This window comes from Serinus canaria, chromosome 4A, assembly GCF_022539315.1.
Source record: "Serinus canaria isolate serCan28SL12 chromosome 4A, serCan2020, whole genome shotgun sequence".
NCBI lineage: Eukaryota > Metazoa > Chordata > Aves > Passeriformes > Fringillidae > Serinus > Serinus canaria.
The window spans coordinates 8,242,692-8,258,562 of NC_066318.1; the positions used below are offsets into that span (position 1 = coordinate 8,242,692).

The 15,871-nt window shown below is 40.9% G+C and overlaps 1 protein-coding gene across 4 annotated transcripts in view; it reads right to left on the reverse strand.

Moving 5' to 3' along the window:
- Window positions 1–15,871, reverse strand: part of IL1RAPL2 (interleukin 1 receptor accessory protein like 2) — a 338,979-nt gene that overhangs the window by 57,936 nt on the left and 265,172 nt on the right. The window lies entirely within an intron of this gene.

Here is a 15,871-nt window from a genome sequence, read left to right on the forward strand (position 1 = left end):
AATGAAAGGAGGACCTGGGTACCCCAAAATGGAAGTTGGACGTGCAACTTTCAATGAAATTATAATGAATATTGCCAGGACCATCTTGCCAATTAGAAGAAATCCATCGTTAACCATTTGTTTCACTGCATTTACTTTACTAGAAAATGCAGCTGCAGTGAAGGGTTGATGTTTCCTTTAATTTAAAACTTTTTTTTGGTACAGATTCTACATTGTGCTAAGGTACAGAAATACAGTAGATTATGTGGGTACACACTGATACTCAATGTGCAGGGGAAGGAAGGGAAACACAACCATGAGAGTTACAATTGCCAAAAGGACCACCAATGTAGAATTCTGGATTAAATTAGTGGTAAAGGATTTATCTCAAATGGCTCTGAATATGAAAGGTAGCAATAAATATGTATGTTTTATCTGGGAAAGTCACTATGCACTAATACTAGCAATTCCAGTTTTCCACTGAAGAAAGGACACAAGTAAAGCACAGAAAAGCTGTGAGATGCATTGATCATCTAATGGATAAAAGCAAGACAGAGTGATGGAAGCTCTCCTGAAGCCCGGATAGTTGTGGAACACAATAATTTACAGCCAGATGGGCTTCTGAGCTCTAATTCTGTATCAACCTTCCCAAAATCTGCACTGCCTCCAGTAGAAGCACTCATTGTGTCCACCCTGGACTTCCCCAGGCCCTTCACTTAGGGACTGTGGTCTGCCAGAGCCCCAGGCTGGCTCAGCAGATGCCTCAGCTCTGTGCTGCTCCAAAGCAGGGAGTGTGCCCAGGCAAAGGCTCTGCTCCCCTGCCACACAGACAAATGGCACTGAATGTGTCATCATTCACCTCCTCCTGCCATCAGAGAAAAGATGCAGAGGTTTGAATTATCCCATTGGAGGAAGGAACATTTTTTCAGTGCCTCAGAACCCCAAGTGCTGCACATTTTCTGTCACAGCCTTGTGACATCCATGGCAGTGGCCCCACTGAAATCCATAAGCCAGATGAGACCTGGCCTGTTGCTGCTCAGCTAGAGGAAAAGGGAATGGAATCTTCAAGGACTGGACTCACTGACTACAACAAATTAGTCTGCAGTGAGCCTTTGTACATTTGGGTATTTTGCTTTACTGATGGCTTTAGAAGTTAAACACCTGGATCTTGCTCCCTAAAAAGATTTAAAACAGAATATTTATGGAGAAAAAGAAATGACCATATGGATGAGCAAGGGCTGAGTGTGCTAAGCCATAAACTCTTAAAGAAAACAGCTACAAAGCTCCTACTAACTTCAGGGATTAAATCTGCAGGGACACAGCAGTCTTATCAACAAAGTTTTTAATCTCTGAATTTCTTCTTGCCTGCATCCTTCTCTTGGCCAAATTTTCAGCTTATATTTTTCATGTACAGAATTACCATTCCATTATAATCCTCAAGGAATGCCCCTAACAAAATGGATAGTAACAAAAAAAAAAAAAAAAAAAAAAAAGGAGATTTAAAAGAAGATGATAATATTTTTTTCATTACTCAATTGACTTCCAACTGAATTTTCTGTGATTTATACTTAGGGGGACTCTCAGAACACATATAGGGTAACCAACCCTTCCTTAAATATCACTATGATTTAGCATCACTTGTTTTAGAAGTCTTGGAAGTCACATTTAATTCTTCATTTAAATATTCAATAGGATGTGTCTAGGAGCATTTTTCACTTGGTTATATTAACATGCTCTGACAAGTGAATATAATAATGAAATTAACAGTCCAGCTGTGAAACAAAACTCTTAAATTCTGTAACTTTTGCCAGGCAAGCAGTTATGTTATGGCAGGTTTAGTGAGCTGCTTTGACTTACCTGTCACCCACTCATCCTCCTGCAACAGAAATATAAGAGATCTTCAAAAACCATGAGACAGGTCTGCCTACTCATGTCACTGTGAAGAACCTCTGCCCCAAAATACATGAGGCTCTGAAGATCTGGACTTCCACTATTTCCAAAATGCAAAAGCCAAGAGCAAAATGTGACTATGAAAGAACTCTCTAATGGATTCCAACATATAGACAGAGCTGTACAAATCACAGGGAAAAGGATGTCAGCTATGGGCATGAAATGGGTCAGCCAGGACTGAGCCTGAGGTGTGGGTGCTCCACAGAAGAAACAAACAAAACCCCACCCCACCAAACCAAACCAACCTAGCCCCATCCAGAATTGTAAAATAGGCTGGAAAAAAATTGCTTACTCATTTTGCCATGTTGTTATGTATAAAAGCTGCTCAGACATGCCTTAGACCTTTCTCTGTCTACGATGCCCACATCAGCAGCTGGCCAGCAGAGTTCTTGCAGTAACAGGGTGTAGGATGCTTCCCCATCCCATGATTTCTGCAGCTTGTGCTCTGCCATGAAATCACTGAGAAGTGTTTTATTCCCCTGGGTGAAGAGCCTGAACAAAGTTTAACACCTCTCATGCCCACCCCCCAAAAGGATTTCAGTGTGCACAGGCTCTGGCAGAACAACAGCAGGTGCCAGATGGAAATCCCTCACACCTTATGTGCATAGAAAGGCTGCCACTGAGGACACCACCACAGGACCTGACAGGGCTTGGTCTCCCACAACACACTTGCCATCATAGCACTGAGAGTGACAGTGAAGAATTCCTCTATTCCTGGCTGCTCCTGATCCATAAACTCTTGTGATCCTGGTCCTCACTGACTTCTGGGACAACAGAATCAGATGTCCAGAGACAGATCAATGGTGCTTTGTACTGATTTAAGATGTCTTCCACTCTCCCTCGAGCAGAATTAGCCTTTTGTTATAGAAGCCAAAGCTATCATTTACTTCAATAAAATGAAGAGCACTCTACATCAAACATGAGCCCTCTAAATGGAGAGGGTCTCCTTCAGTACAAGGTACTGCAGGCACCAGCAGATTATCTCTGTCAAACAAACCCTTAGCATATGAACTTTTGGAAAGCAGGAGGTTATTTAAAAACACAAGCTTTTAGTGAAATTGTAAAAATTATAATAAAAATATCCAAGTTTGTTTATTTTCATACAAATGGATTTGCAAAGAAGAGGTTTGCCAGCAGTTCATTTAATGAACTGCACCATAAAATGGTGTCTCAAAGCCCTGGCTGGAGAGGGAGGTGTTTTTATTTTTGAGCCTCCAAATGAACTCTCCAGCTCCCTTTGCAAAAGCACAAAACTCAGATTAGAAGACTCAGATTTGTTGCCTACCAGGGGATATAAGTATATGCTCAAGCATTCAGCAATGGGCTTCAGCACAACCTTTGCCAAACCAAGCCCTAATATTTCAAGTTTTACTGACTGTCATTACAGCAAAGCATTTACAGATTGCCCAATGTGTCACACACACCACCAGCACTCAGCTCCTCACCCCTCCTTAGCTCTTGTCTGTGCTCCCTCTAAACTCACACAAGGATGTGATTTCCAGGTAACTTGAGGGTGAAGGAAAAAAAAGAAAGAATTTGATTTAACAATTGGTGATATCAGAACTAGCATTCCAAGCTGGTTTTACCAGAGCAGAACAAGATGATTTGACCTGAGCTTTTGCTGGCACTCACAGACTGAGTGATGTAACAACAGATGTCCCCACAGAGCTACAAAATGATCAGTGCTTCCACCACCCCGAGCAATGATGGGTATTTATTTTTCCTCTGGAGGAAATAGCGTGGCAAACCAGCACTCAGATGGTTAAAAAGAAGCTGGACTAAAGAAAGTAAGTTTCAGAAATTCCTGGAGTAGGCAGATAAATTTAGCAACTATAATTCAAACAGCCATTGATTTCAGCAGGATGAATTCCCTTGTTGCTGCCATCACATTTTCCTCATCATTTTTGCTACCCTTGAAAAGTTTAATTTTGCCATGTGTGCAATGGCCAGGGCAACAGTGAAAAGTGGTTTGGTGCTGTGACCTCAGATGGTGCATTTTGGCAGTGGCAGAAAGGCAGAGCAGATATTTCTCTGAATTATTTTTGAACATGTCCCTAAAGCAGAATGATTTCTTTGGCTTCAGAGGTAGCAAAGGAAAACTATTTATTAAATTGACTGCTGCTATTTCATCTATTTAATGTTGCTGGTATACTGTCTCTACCCATTTTGTGACTTTAGTTTTTATTTATGCTTCTAAATCTGTGCTTAACATTTAGCATTATTACAGAAATAAGCTTCTTTTAAATGTTCTGCTATTTTTTATTTATTTTTATTTGAACATTAAAATCCTCACTGGCTTAGTTTCCAAGTGAACACATTAGCTCCCAACTTCTTTTTGCTTTGGAAATAATGGTTTTATTGTCTGTGGCATTTTGCAAGATGTTTTTCTCTTACTAATAGCCTTGTTTTTGGTGGGTTACTTGTAATGCACCACCTCAAACTGCCTTACTGGCCAACCAGGAAGATGAATTCAGCAATTACAGGACTTGTCATCAGTGTCCTGAGGCACTTCTGAGCCACCTCTCTAATTATTTACCAGTGTCACCAGGGCTCTGTCCTCTGCTGAGGCACCATGTTCATGCAGAGAATCCCAAACAGCACCTGAACTTCTGTTCTTCTCCAGCCCTGCTCACCTAAGCTCAGCACACAGCTCTGACATGCTCTGCTCTGGAACACACATGGAACACACATCAGAACAGCACAGCCTGGCCCAACAGAATAACTGGGTTAAATTGGGTTGGAGTTCTTCTCCAGCCAAGAGAAGCAAATGCAGAATGACTGACTGCCCTGGCTTTGAGACACAGTCCTGCTCTGGGTAAAACGAAGGAAAGGGTTTATTTAAATGCCCTTAGGATCAGATCAAGCCCATCACAGTCTGTCAGGAAGGGGTCAGTGCCTTATTCCCAAGAAAGCAGGATGTTAACATGTGAGTTCTTGAAAAGACCCTACATCCAAAGCTGTTCTTTTTCTTCTTTTCAGCAACTTCTGAATCAAACATGAGATTTTTCAGTTCTCCCTTAAACTCAGCGCTATATCCTGCAGACTCTCTCTCTGAGGAAATAATTTTTCTATAGCCTTAGCTCTCTTCTCCCTCCAGCTCTTTGAATAGCAAACCACAGTTAGTGTCTATATAAGATATACTTTTTCTAGCTGTTGAAGGCTGCAGCTCACTGTTTCTCTTTCTTAGGACTACTTATTTAGCAGCTCTCTTCCGCCTACAGATTTCTTCTTTAAGATTATTCCTATTTTTCTCTAGGGGGAATGATTTTAGAGGAGCTGTTTTTTGACAGGAGAACAAATGTTTAAGACCTGAACTCATTACTTTTACATTTCTGGCAAGAATAAGAATTCATAATCATCTTTTGAAAAGGAAAAATTAAATCTGACTTCCAAAAAGTAGAAAAGATGTTAGAAAATAAGAAAAAGCTAGGAAGGATGCTTCTCTCCTTATTCATTTAAATAAAGTGAATCTCAATGTTTTTGAGGTAAATTTTGGCAGCAGCAAAATTCAATATCCCAGAATCCCTAATTTGCAAAACAGTGACACACTATGTGAACTAATTGGAATTCTGGAGTGTCATCAGTCAGCATGGTAAGAATTCACTTACATTATACTAACATGAGTTTAAATAAAGCAACCCCTGATTGTGCACACAATGTTAATGCAGTGCTATTAATAACACTTAAAAGGTTTGGGCCAGCCTAATTCTAAGATCATCATGGCAAACCAGAGCATATTGAACAACCCCAGGATACATTTGTTAAAGAACCTGAGTGAATTAATACTTGGTGTTCCATTGATTTTTCCCACAGATGTCTAAATCAGTAATGTTTATTGCCAAACACCATGTGCCTGACACACCCCAGCACTGAGTAAAATACCAGTTAGTCCTGTCAATTCAAGCAACTTAAGTCTGCCCAGTTTTAAATCACTTTGAGGAGAGAAGCTAAATAAATACTAACAACCTTTGCTGAGCAGGGAAGCACTTTCCCGTCAGGGAGTCCCTCTGGAGATGTTACAATGAACACATAAAAGTGCTCAGCAGTGGAAGTACCCAATATTTTCACATTAGAACCAGTAAGCTTTTCCACAACAGTATTCATCACATTTTCAGAATGAGCAGACATAGTTCAGGGCTTCCACTAGTACAAAAACACACTGCAATATAGCAACCAACCAGTCACCTCTTCCTCCACCAACATCTTTTAAGCTGTAAAAAGTTTTAGAACTTGCCTGACTTACTCTGGGCAGGATTTTTACTCACTAGAAATCTCCTACAAGATATCCTGGACTCAGTACTTCATTTTATTACAGCAGTGGCGAGAGAGCCATCGAAAGCCTCTTCATATCAGCAGCTGTGCCAGTCTGTGTAGTTTTTATCTCCCCAGACAACTGCCACCACTAGAAAAAGAGGCTCAGGAAAGATGACATTCATTCTTTAAAGCTGACAGCTGTAAAACAAGGTTCTTAGGACTGCAAAGACACCTCAAAGATTACAGCAGTAATCAAGTCAGTTGCGTGTTTCTTTTTAATTCTCAGCTGTCCAGGGGCTTTTTCCTTTCCCAGGACTGCATCTCACAGCTGCCTGCTAGAGATTAGGTGCCACTCACAATTAAACCTGCAGGAAAACTATAAAGATCATGTTTCTTTTGACACCTCTCTCTGGCTCTCTGAGCTTGTAATTGAAAGCCCATTTAGAAAGTTACAAGTACCTAGACAATGATCTCAGCTTATCAAAAACTCCACATCGCTGGAGTTCAGCATAAGATGAAAGTCTGCAAGCCAGAAGGATCCTTCTCTATTGTACTTTACAAAATGTTCCCTCTGCAAGGCTATGGAAAGGATACAGCTCTGTGCTTACTCTTGCTACTGAGACACACATTTATGACTGTGCCAGTTGTGCCATTTCTCTTCTTCCCCAGATTTTAAGTGCCATCCAATCTCTCCCAAATCTTCACTGCAGCAGTTCCCACTTCAGAAAGCTCATGGGAAAGTACAATCTTCATGTGAAAGTGAAAAGACTCTGAGGCTCAGATGCTCAAAATGCTACTGCAGAGCTGGAGGCAGCCCCAAGGAGGGAAAGAAAATGAGCAAGGAGAAAGCAGAGACCTGTCTGGACCTGTGCAAGCCAAGGGGAACTTTTTCTATCAACTTCCTGAAGAGTAGGCTCTAGCAGGGAAGATGAAGGACACAGAGTTGTGAAACTGGCTTGAAAATTTCCTGCTTGTACTATTTTCCTAATTGCACTGTTTTCAACTACATTTTATTAGTCACCCTTGGATGACACATCTGTGTCTATTTTGTTTTGTGATTCTCTTGGGATGACCTAATCGTGTAAAAAATAGGGAGGCTGTTCATGTCTAATCAGATGGCTGTGTGATTAACTCATTCACAAGCATTTTAAAGGCAATTTTATAAATGCATGTAAAGGCCTTTGTCTCCAAACTTGAAAAAGTCTATTTCAGTGTGTGTACACAGTCAGGCTGAGTCACTCCCTTTCTGCTAGTCAGCGAAAAGACATCCTATTATAGGACACTGAACTCTTATCTATGTGCTGGTTACATTTATAGTTCAGAAAGACTCTGATTTTTTTCTTTTTTTTTGCCTGCTGCACAGATTTAACGCCTGGGGACAAACGAGCTAGGTGACACCAGTGTCAGGCCTGTCCAGAAAATATTTTTAAAAACAAGGCTTTTAAACTCAACTTCCTGCAGTGTAGAAGAGGCAGCATCACACAGTAATCCCAAGAACTGGGGAGGCCTTGTTCCAAAGCATAGGAACTCAAGAAGAACAGATGTAGAGCTCATTTATGCTTTATATCAAAAAATTCTGTGTCTCTCCTAGGAAGTGAAGAGGGCAGCAGCTCCTCTGCCTGTGTCCCCATGTGTGTGCTGTCCCCTGCATGTGGCATCCCAGTCCTGTGAGAGGTTCTCAGGACACTGGAACAGCTATTTTGCACCATGGCAGTTCTCAGAGATCCCAACTCGTTGTGGGACTGCTAATATTGAGAATATCAGTTTAACACAGAGATGCCCTCTTTAAAAAGAGTAGTAATATAATTCTCCCTCAGAGGGAAAACATAGTATTCAAGAACTTTACATTGGGTTTCCCCCTGAGCTTTACAATGTGGCTGAGACAGTGGGGGAAGAGCAGCACACAGACTCTAACAGGAAGGCTTATGAATCTCAGTAAAAATATGTTTGTTTTTTGAGTAGAATGAAAGTACTTCCTCAGTCAATAGGTCTGAGCAGAGTAAAACAAATTAAGTGTGTAATTCTGCATTCTGCAGGTTATAATTAACTTTTCTGTAAGAACAAAACAAAACCTACAGTCAGTAAGTAGAAGTTCTATAACAAAACTTGACACTTAGCAGATTTAATTAAAGTACAGATTTCCCAAATCCATTTCCTGTGATTATTGTTGTTATTCTTTAGAAGCTGATTAGGCAATAGCAGATGTCACCACTGTACAAATCTACATACACATGCACAAAAACCATAATTAGGAGATTACTTAGTTCTCACTGAAAGTTGCTTATAAAGGAACAAAAACCAAATGAACTTAATAGCAGAATTAAACTGTAGTTCTCTACCACTGGGATTATCTGTAGCAAAAACATTCAAGAAGGCCTTGACTGGAACTTTTTTGGGTGCAGGGTTAATGTTGCCCTCAGTGCACTGAGGTGTGTGAACACTGCTCACCACGAGTGCTGCTCTCTCAGCTCCTGCTCCTTCCTACTCTCAGTGACTGCCAGACTGCTCAGAGCTATCACAGAGCTCAGGCAGCTCTGCCTGCTGACACAGTGACAGTGTTAGGTTCACTTCTGCTTGGTGAAATACAGCATTAGGGGCTTTCTTGAGGCCCTGCAGCCCCAGAGCCCATTCCAGCTGGGTGGGCAGATGTGGGACCTGACCTCTCACCTGTTGAGTTGCTCTGCTTTACAACATTTTCATACATTATTAAATTGCAATAAATAAAAAATAGTTTTCAGGGGAGATGCTGTTGTGTTCCATGCAAACACCTTATAAAAGGATTTTTAAAAAGCACCTGTGCAAATCTGAAGACTCTCTGGTTTCCACTAACAAATCAGGGATATTCATACTCCTACAACTGTATTTGCACTGAATATCTCATCCCTCTCAGCCTGTTTCTCCTGTAACAGTCTGTAATTCCTTTGCCCACTTCAAAAGTCCTGTGTTTCCTTTTATTACCATTAGCTAAAACCAGTTCCTACTGAGCAGTGTAGTAGTGTTGACTTCTGATACACGAGCTGAATCAGCTCCTGGATGTCTACAGCTATTTTCTTTTTTAGTTACAGTTTCTCATTTTGCTTCATGCTGTTATTGTTATTCCCTTGAACAATGGAGACAGGACTCTCTGTAACAATGCACAATAGGTATGGTGCAATAATAAACAGTCCTTTCTACACATCCCATCTTCATTCAAATGAAAAGTACCCACTTAAGAAAAGACAAAACACAAAAGTGATGACTACCTGACTTGAAATCAGGAAAAAAAAGATGAGAGAAAAAAAAATTGCTCACATGGGATTCAACTAATATTTCGAAGGTAAGAATGCAGGAAAGATTGATGTCATATAAAATTCTACTGCTTCTAAATGAAGCCTTAGACATTTAAATTAAATGATGCATTTGCACACAGGAAATATCTAAGATTAATAAAATGATGAAGACATCAGCTCTTACCACAGCAGCGGAAAAAAGTTTTGAAATACAAACCACTGAATTGATATTTAACTGTTTTGGAACCTATTTCAGTTTAAAAAGCTGGAGGAAGTATAACTGCACAGCAAACACCAGACTGGAGTTTACAGGCAGCTCTGACCCAGGGTAATGATCAGCATTTCCCAGGAAGGGAGAAGGGACCATCCCATCCCGCCCTGCTGGCTGGGCTCCTTCCTGCCCCGGGGGTGTTTGTGGAGCAGGAGAGGTGATGCCAGTGCTGGAGCAGAGCCAGGGTCAGGAGGCAGCTGTGAGCAGCAGCCACAGAAGGAGTGCTTTTGAAAAACCACATAATCCAGCTCAGGATTAACAACTACTGTGTAACTGTGGAATTTGTTCAACTATATAAATACAAGGCTGTCTGCCCTCAATACAATTTTAAACATTTTTTGGCTTTTGGCCCTTTTCCACTTCAAGGCTATTTTTAAGCTGATTTAACTTCCTTTTAATGAAGACAAGCCCCACTTCCTCATCACAAAAATTTTCTTTATGTGGCCAGCAGGAATGCTCCACATACTTTCTTAGCACTCCAGAAACATCCCAGACACTTGTGGGATTTGGCAAATTCACACTGGCAAAGATACCAACATCCCCAAGTTTGCCCTCATCTGGGACCCCCAAGTCTTTAAAGGAGGGATCTCTATCTGGCTCCAGACAGCAGGACCACAGGTGAGATCAGTGGCACCTCATACAGGCTATGTCCTCACCATAGGTCAGATGATGGGATGAAAAAAATTCTGTAGACAGCAAGAAAGCAAAGGTCTAAACCTGTTTTCTGAACAGTCCCTGCATCACCTGGAAGAAACAGAGCTGTCTGTGCCCCAGAGCACAGCCTGCCTCTGCCTGCCCAGCTGCATCCAAGCGTGTGTCCATGGAAGAAAGCCCCAAAAAATTACAACAAACAACACCTGTGAGAGGCTGGATGTTCACCTTCACTGTGAAGCTTTGTCATTTGGTCAAATTACACAGGTATTTTTGGCAATTCCAAAGGACACATGCCTGAAATCTGTGTTAACCTTCCTCTCCAAGCTATCCAGTTCTTGTTTACAAAGCCCTAGTAAAACACAATATTTGATTTTGCATTGGTCTCAGATACACATGAGTTGATTGAATTTAAATTAATTGTTGAAGGCATGTTCCCCCAGAATGGGAAATTTGAGTTCAAAGGTATATTTTACCCAAATTCAAATTTAACCAAATTTTTATAGTGGAGGATATCCAACCACCATGATAAAGCAACAGTATGAGCTCTGCTTATAAAACAGAAAGTGTACTATCACATTCCAGCACCATGTGGTGAAAGTGAAGACCCACAAAGCCTAAGACAAATATGCTACAGCTGGAAAGATACAGTAACAAAAGTGTAAGATTTCATGTTCAGTCACTTATGGAAAAAACCAGTCCAGGACTCATTCCAGCCCTGTTGTGGGGGAATGGGAGCCTATTAATCACTGACAGGTCATGCTAGACAGTCCTTGTCCTGTCAAATGAGCCAGGATATACTTTTGCTCCCAAGGCTGAGAGCTGAGGAAATGAGCCATGTTCTGTAAAAATGGTTCTTTTGCTCTCACAGGTCATAAACAAGTTTAACAAATTTAAAGTAATGAATTTGTCCTGGTTTGCAAATGCCACACATGGACTTCAACTGGGACAGCCATGAATGTATGATATGTCATCTTCACTATCAGTGCAAAAGTGATGATGGTATTGATTTTACACCACCAGTCTGTACCACATTTGTGGAGACCAGGAAAAAAAAAAACCTCAACAAACCCAAACTACATAACACAAGGGAAAATTATGAAGAGATTGTCATTTCCATTAACAAAATGTGAATCTGGGCTGCAGGAGTCACATAGTTCTGGACTTCAGCAGTCAGAAAGAAATAATTCTGAGTTGGGTAGGTCACACTTTGAACTGTTACCTGACAGCACAAGCAATATTCCATTTGCAGTTTTGAGATAAAGGCAGATAATAAGTGATATAACTCTATATTCATGTGAATGTGAACTGAGCTGGTGCTCTGTGAGTAGAAATAGGGCTCTAGATCAGGCAGCTGCAGTATTTCTGAACAGAGTTTTTGTCTTAAACTTTCAGGGTCTGAAGGTATTCTCCAGCTATAGTGTTCCCAGTTATGCTGCAATATATGGAAATAATACATCTTTGTGGCTTGGAGGGGTTTCAAAATGAAATTTCTAAACACTTCTATGCTTTCAAAGTTTTGTCTGAATAAATCACATCAACATGTTCTCCAACAGCCCTGCCACTACTCACAAAGATGCACAAGAGTAACTTCTGCTGCTCTCTGTGAAAGCAGAAATGCTGATTTCAGTGGACTCTAATTTAGATCAGCTTTCCAAAATATCTACCCAAGAGGTTCAATTTATCTACAGGACTCAGTCCTCAGGCATGTTTTCCAACATCAACCACACATAGCCCTGGGGGTTTTTGATTGAGAGTAAACTCATAAACTTAACTGGTTAGATAATTACTGGTTCATCTATAAGGAGTGATTAGATTTGTAAATGTAACTTGCAGCATCTAAATCTACCAATTTACAATGGGTAAATGATTTGAAAAACAAGCAGACTATTAGTGCCACAAACCACTGAGCTGATTGGCACATCCTGAAAGCATTTTGCATAACTAATTCTTTGAAAGCAGTCCTTCCTACCACTTGGCACAATGCTAAACCCTTCTGCTTTGCCTTGGGCTGTTAGCTGACTAAATGATCATTAATTCTTTGGAAATAACAAATACCTCTGAGATTAGCACTTTAATGTTGAAGGGAATCTATTTTGGTGCAAGGAATACAGTGAAATATGATGCCAGTTTTATGCAGTGCATTAATATTTCTAATTATCTTTAGCACAAAAACTCAGTAATATCTTTTCAGTCTACAATATACTTACTCAAGCATCTGCTGTGGCTAAGGCAGTCTCCAAACTCAGGTTGTTTGTTTTCACAATCTACCACAGATCCGCTTGCCCTGTCTTAGGTTACAATGCAAGATGTAACCAAAAGTACATATTCTATTACCATCTTCATAAAATTTTAAAACAGGTGGGGCAGTGTTCTTTATCTTCACCTTGAGTCAGCCCTGATAACTCACTCCAGGGGGCCATGGTCACTAATGGAGCACCAAGGTCACAATTACAACATCCCATTTCAGACTCCCTGCCCTGAGGTGAGGAACCAAGTATTCCTACCTGTGTATAATCTGAGTTTTGGAACACCAGGGGCAGCACCTACCACTGGATTCCCAGAGGACAAGAGCTAAAGAACCACCACTGGAGAAGGATCAGATCTTTTTACAGGATCACCACTTTGACAGAACCACATCCATCACTCCAACAGGAGTACAACCACCATTTAATTATACTGCTACCACAGCCTGACCAGCAGGGTGTCAGGTTGTATTCTGACTCTGTCAGTTTAAGCCAGTTTTTCTGTATCATTGCCTTTATTTTAATTTTCCTATTGAACTGTAGTTCTGACTTGGAATCTTCTACTGGCTTGCTTTCAAACTAGTACATCCTATAAATTTCCACTAATGAGTTTGTAAGTTGGGATGTTGGAGGCCAGGTCTTTGGTGTGCCAGTTATAACCACTACCAGAAAACCAAAATCAAGACCTATCCACTCCACAAAGCCGTGAGAAGAACAGAAGTGGGAGAAGGCAGAGGTTTTACACAAGAGGATAGCTTTCTGATGTACAAAATTTTTTTCTGAATCAAGTCAGACACCTCTAGCTTTTCTCAACTAATGGTACTGATGACATCCATAAATTTCACATTAATGTAAGTGCTTACAAGCCTTTTGGTGGGTCCAATCTGCAAGGATTTTGTGCCTTGTTGAAATAATATCAAAGTGACACATCAGTAGTTTGCCTTTGTCTTTTCTCATTATAGCCAAAACTGATTGTTACTTGGCACATTATCTTGCTGGAACATCAATGGTGTCAGTAGCTAGTGATTGATAGGGTTGATTCCTTGAAAGTCATTCAGCATTCATCGGTCTCCTTTGATCCTTCAGGTTAATAAAGCATAGTAGCCAAGCCACAAGCATAATTATCCTTTGAGTTGGCTGCACTTCTACATTCACATGGTCTTTTTATACCCTTTCCAAGAAGCCATTGTTAGAAATTTCAGATGGTTCAAAAACAGTCTCAGAAATCTATCATTCCCTTCTCCAAGGAATTCCATTGTCTGTGGATTCAGCTGTACCAAGTCAGAGATGAAGGCCAGGTCCTCAGCAGGAATCCCAACTCCACCATACCAGCCTTGGCAGCACGGGCACAGCAGCAGTGTAGCAGTTATGTCCTAGTTCCATTAAAATGCTTTGTATTGATTTTCTTCTTAAATATGTTATCACAGAGGGGTTATCAACCTCTCTAACTGGGCCAGCAGCATGTCCATCTCCAGAGCCATCAGAGATGGGTTCTGTTGGACATGGTGGAAGCTTCCAGCAGCTTCTCACAGGAGCCACTTCTGTGGCCCTCCCCCACTACCAAAAAACCGGGCTGTGCCAAATCAACACGCACAAACTGTATCATCTACCACTTTCATGCAGAACACTGGAAAACAGATGCCAGAGAAGAGAACAGGAGCTAGGTAATTAACAGTCACTGTGAAGTAAATGGGAGAAGAAGTTAAATGAGGGATGGCAGCTGGGTATACTCAAAGCTTCCACTTAGTTTTGAAATAAAGGTTGAGCCTTTTATTTGTAATACAAAATTCTATGTCATGTTGCCATAACCTGAGGGCTGACCTGAGCCCCACTGTTGTCAAAGGGACTGTTCTTCAGCCAGGCCATGAAAGTGGAGAGGTGCTCAGTGAGAAACACCTCAGGTCTGAGCAGGGAAGGGACTGGCATGTCCTCAAAATCACTAACAGCTGGCAGGCTCTTCCACAGAGCCATATATCCACCCCAAATACAGCTGGGTTTTTTGGTATATGCATGATCTTTTTAAGCACAATGTGGGATTCTGCCAGAGTAACAGTGGCAGGATCTCATTTACTACATGGCAAAGCAGGGAACTACACTGTTTAAAACAGGATGGTACAAGCTAGGGTATCACCAAGCAACTACTGCCCAAGATCCCCCCTCATAAATCTGTGTTACCAAACCCACTAAGCAGAAGCATACATACACTCCATATGTTCAACACCACCTTCCCATCACTGACCAGAAAAATAACTTAGAACTGCAGTTTGAATTATGACAGTACAAAAGATATCTCTCTTTCATGATCTGCTTGAGTGTAATATACATGGCAAATTATGTCTGTAAATGGCTTAGAAAAGAGTTTGGGGCTAAGATTATGCTGAGGAATTCCAACTTCTGCTTTTATGGAGCTTAACAGGGTTAGGCACCATGGCATCTCAGCCAGTCAAAACCATGACAGCAACACAGGGTATGAGATGACATCAAACCAAAAGATTTTCAGATAGAATCAAACTGGGACAACCGAAACAAAAGAAAAAAATCAGCAAACACCTGCAGAAAAGCTGCCTAACCGTGTTCTAAACTGCATGGAACAGATGTGATGAGATTCAATTTTTAAAGTATTAGCAGGATCGACTTCTACATTTAAAAACATGAAATGAAAGTATTTCATGCAGCAGCCCATAGTAATTCTCTTAGGCATGGAGGAGAATATTTGCTGTAAGTATGAGTATTCACTAGTCCAGAAGAAGAACATATCTATTTTCCAAACATTACCTGTAGCAAAGCCTTATTTTTATGACAATGATTATTTTCGTGCTGCTAAGGTATTGAACTCAGCGATGCCAAGTTATGTAATGGGAGACTGAAAAATCTGAAGCCTGTATTTATAAATTCAGATAATCTTAGTACACATAATTTAAGGAGTAATAGTCCTATTCTCTAAACCATGTTTCTCAGGCCTTTAAAGACTATCAATAAACCCTACACCACTTTCTTCCACCAGGAGCTGTTCAAAGCCTCCTTGAAGGGAAAGTGAGAGCACTCAGAGCAGAGCTCAATGATAGTTGCAAACTTCTCTCTTTTTTTTTTTTGTATATTGATGTGCTGTGGCACAAATCCCATGCTAATAGTTTTCCAAAGGTTCCTTTAAAGCCAAACATTTACTTTTAAAGCCCTCTTTGCAGCTGAGCGATGTGTCCTGGCCCAGCACTGCCTCTGATGAGAAACCTGCAGGGGATGGTGAAGTCAGC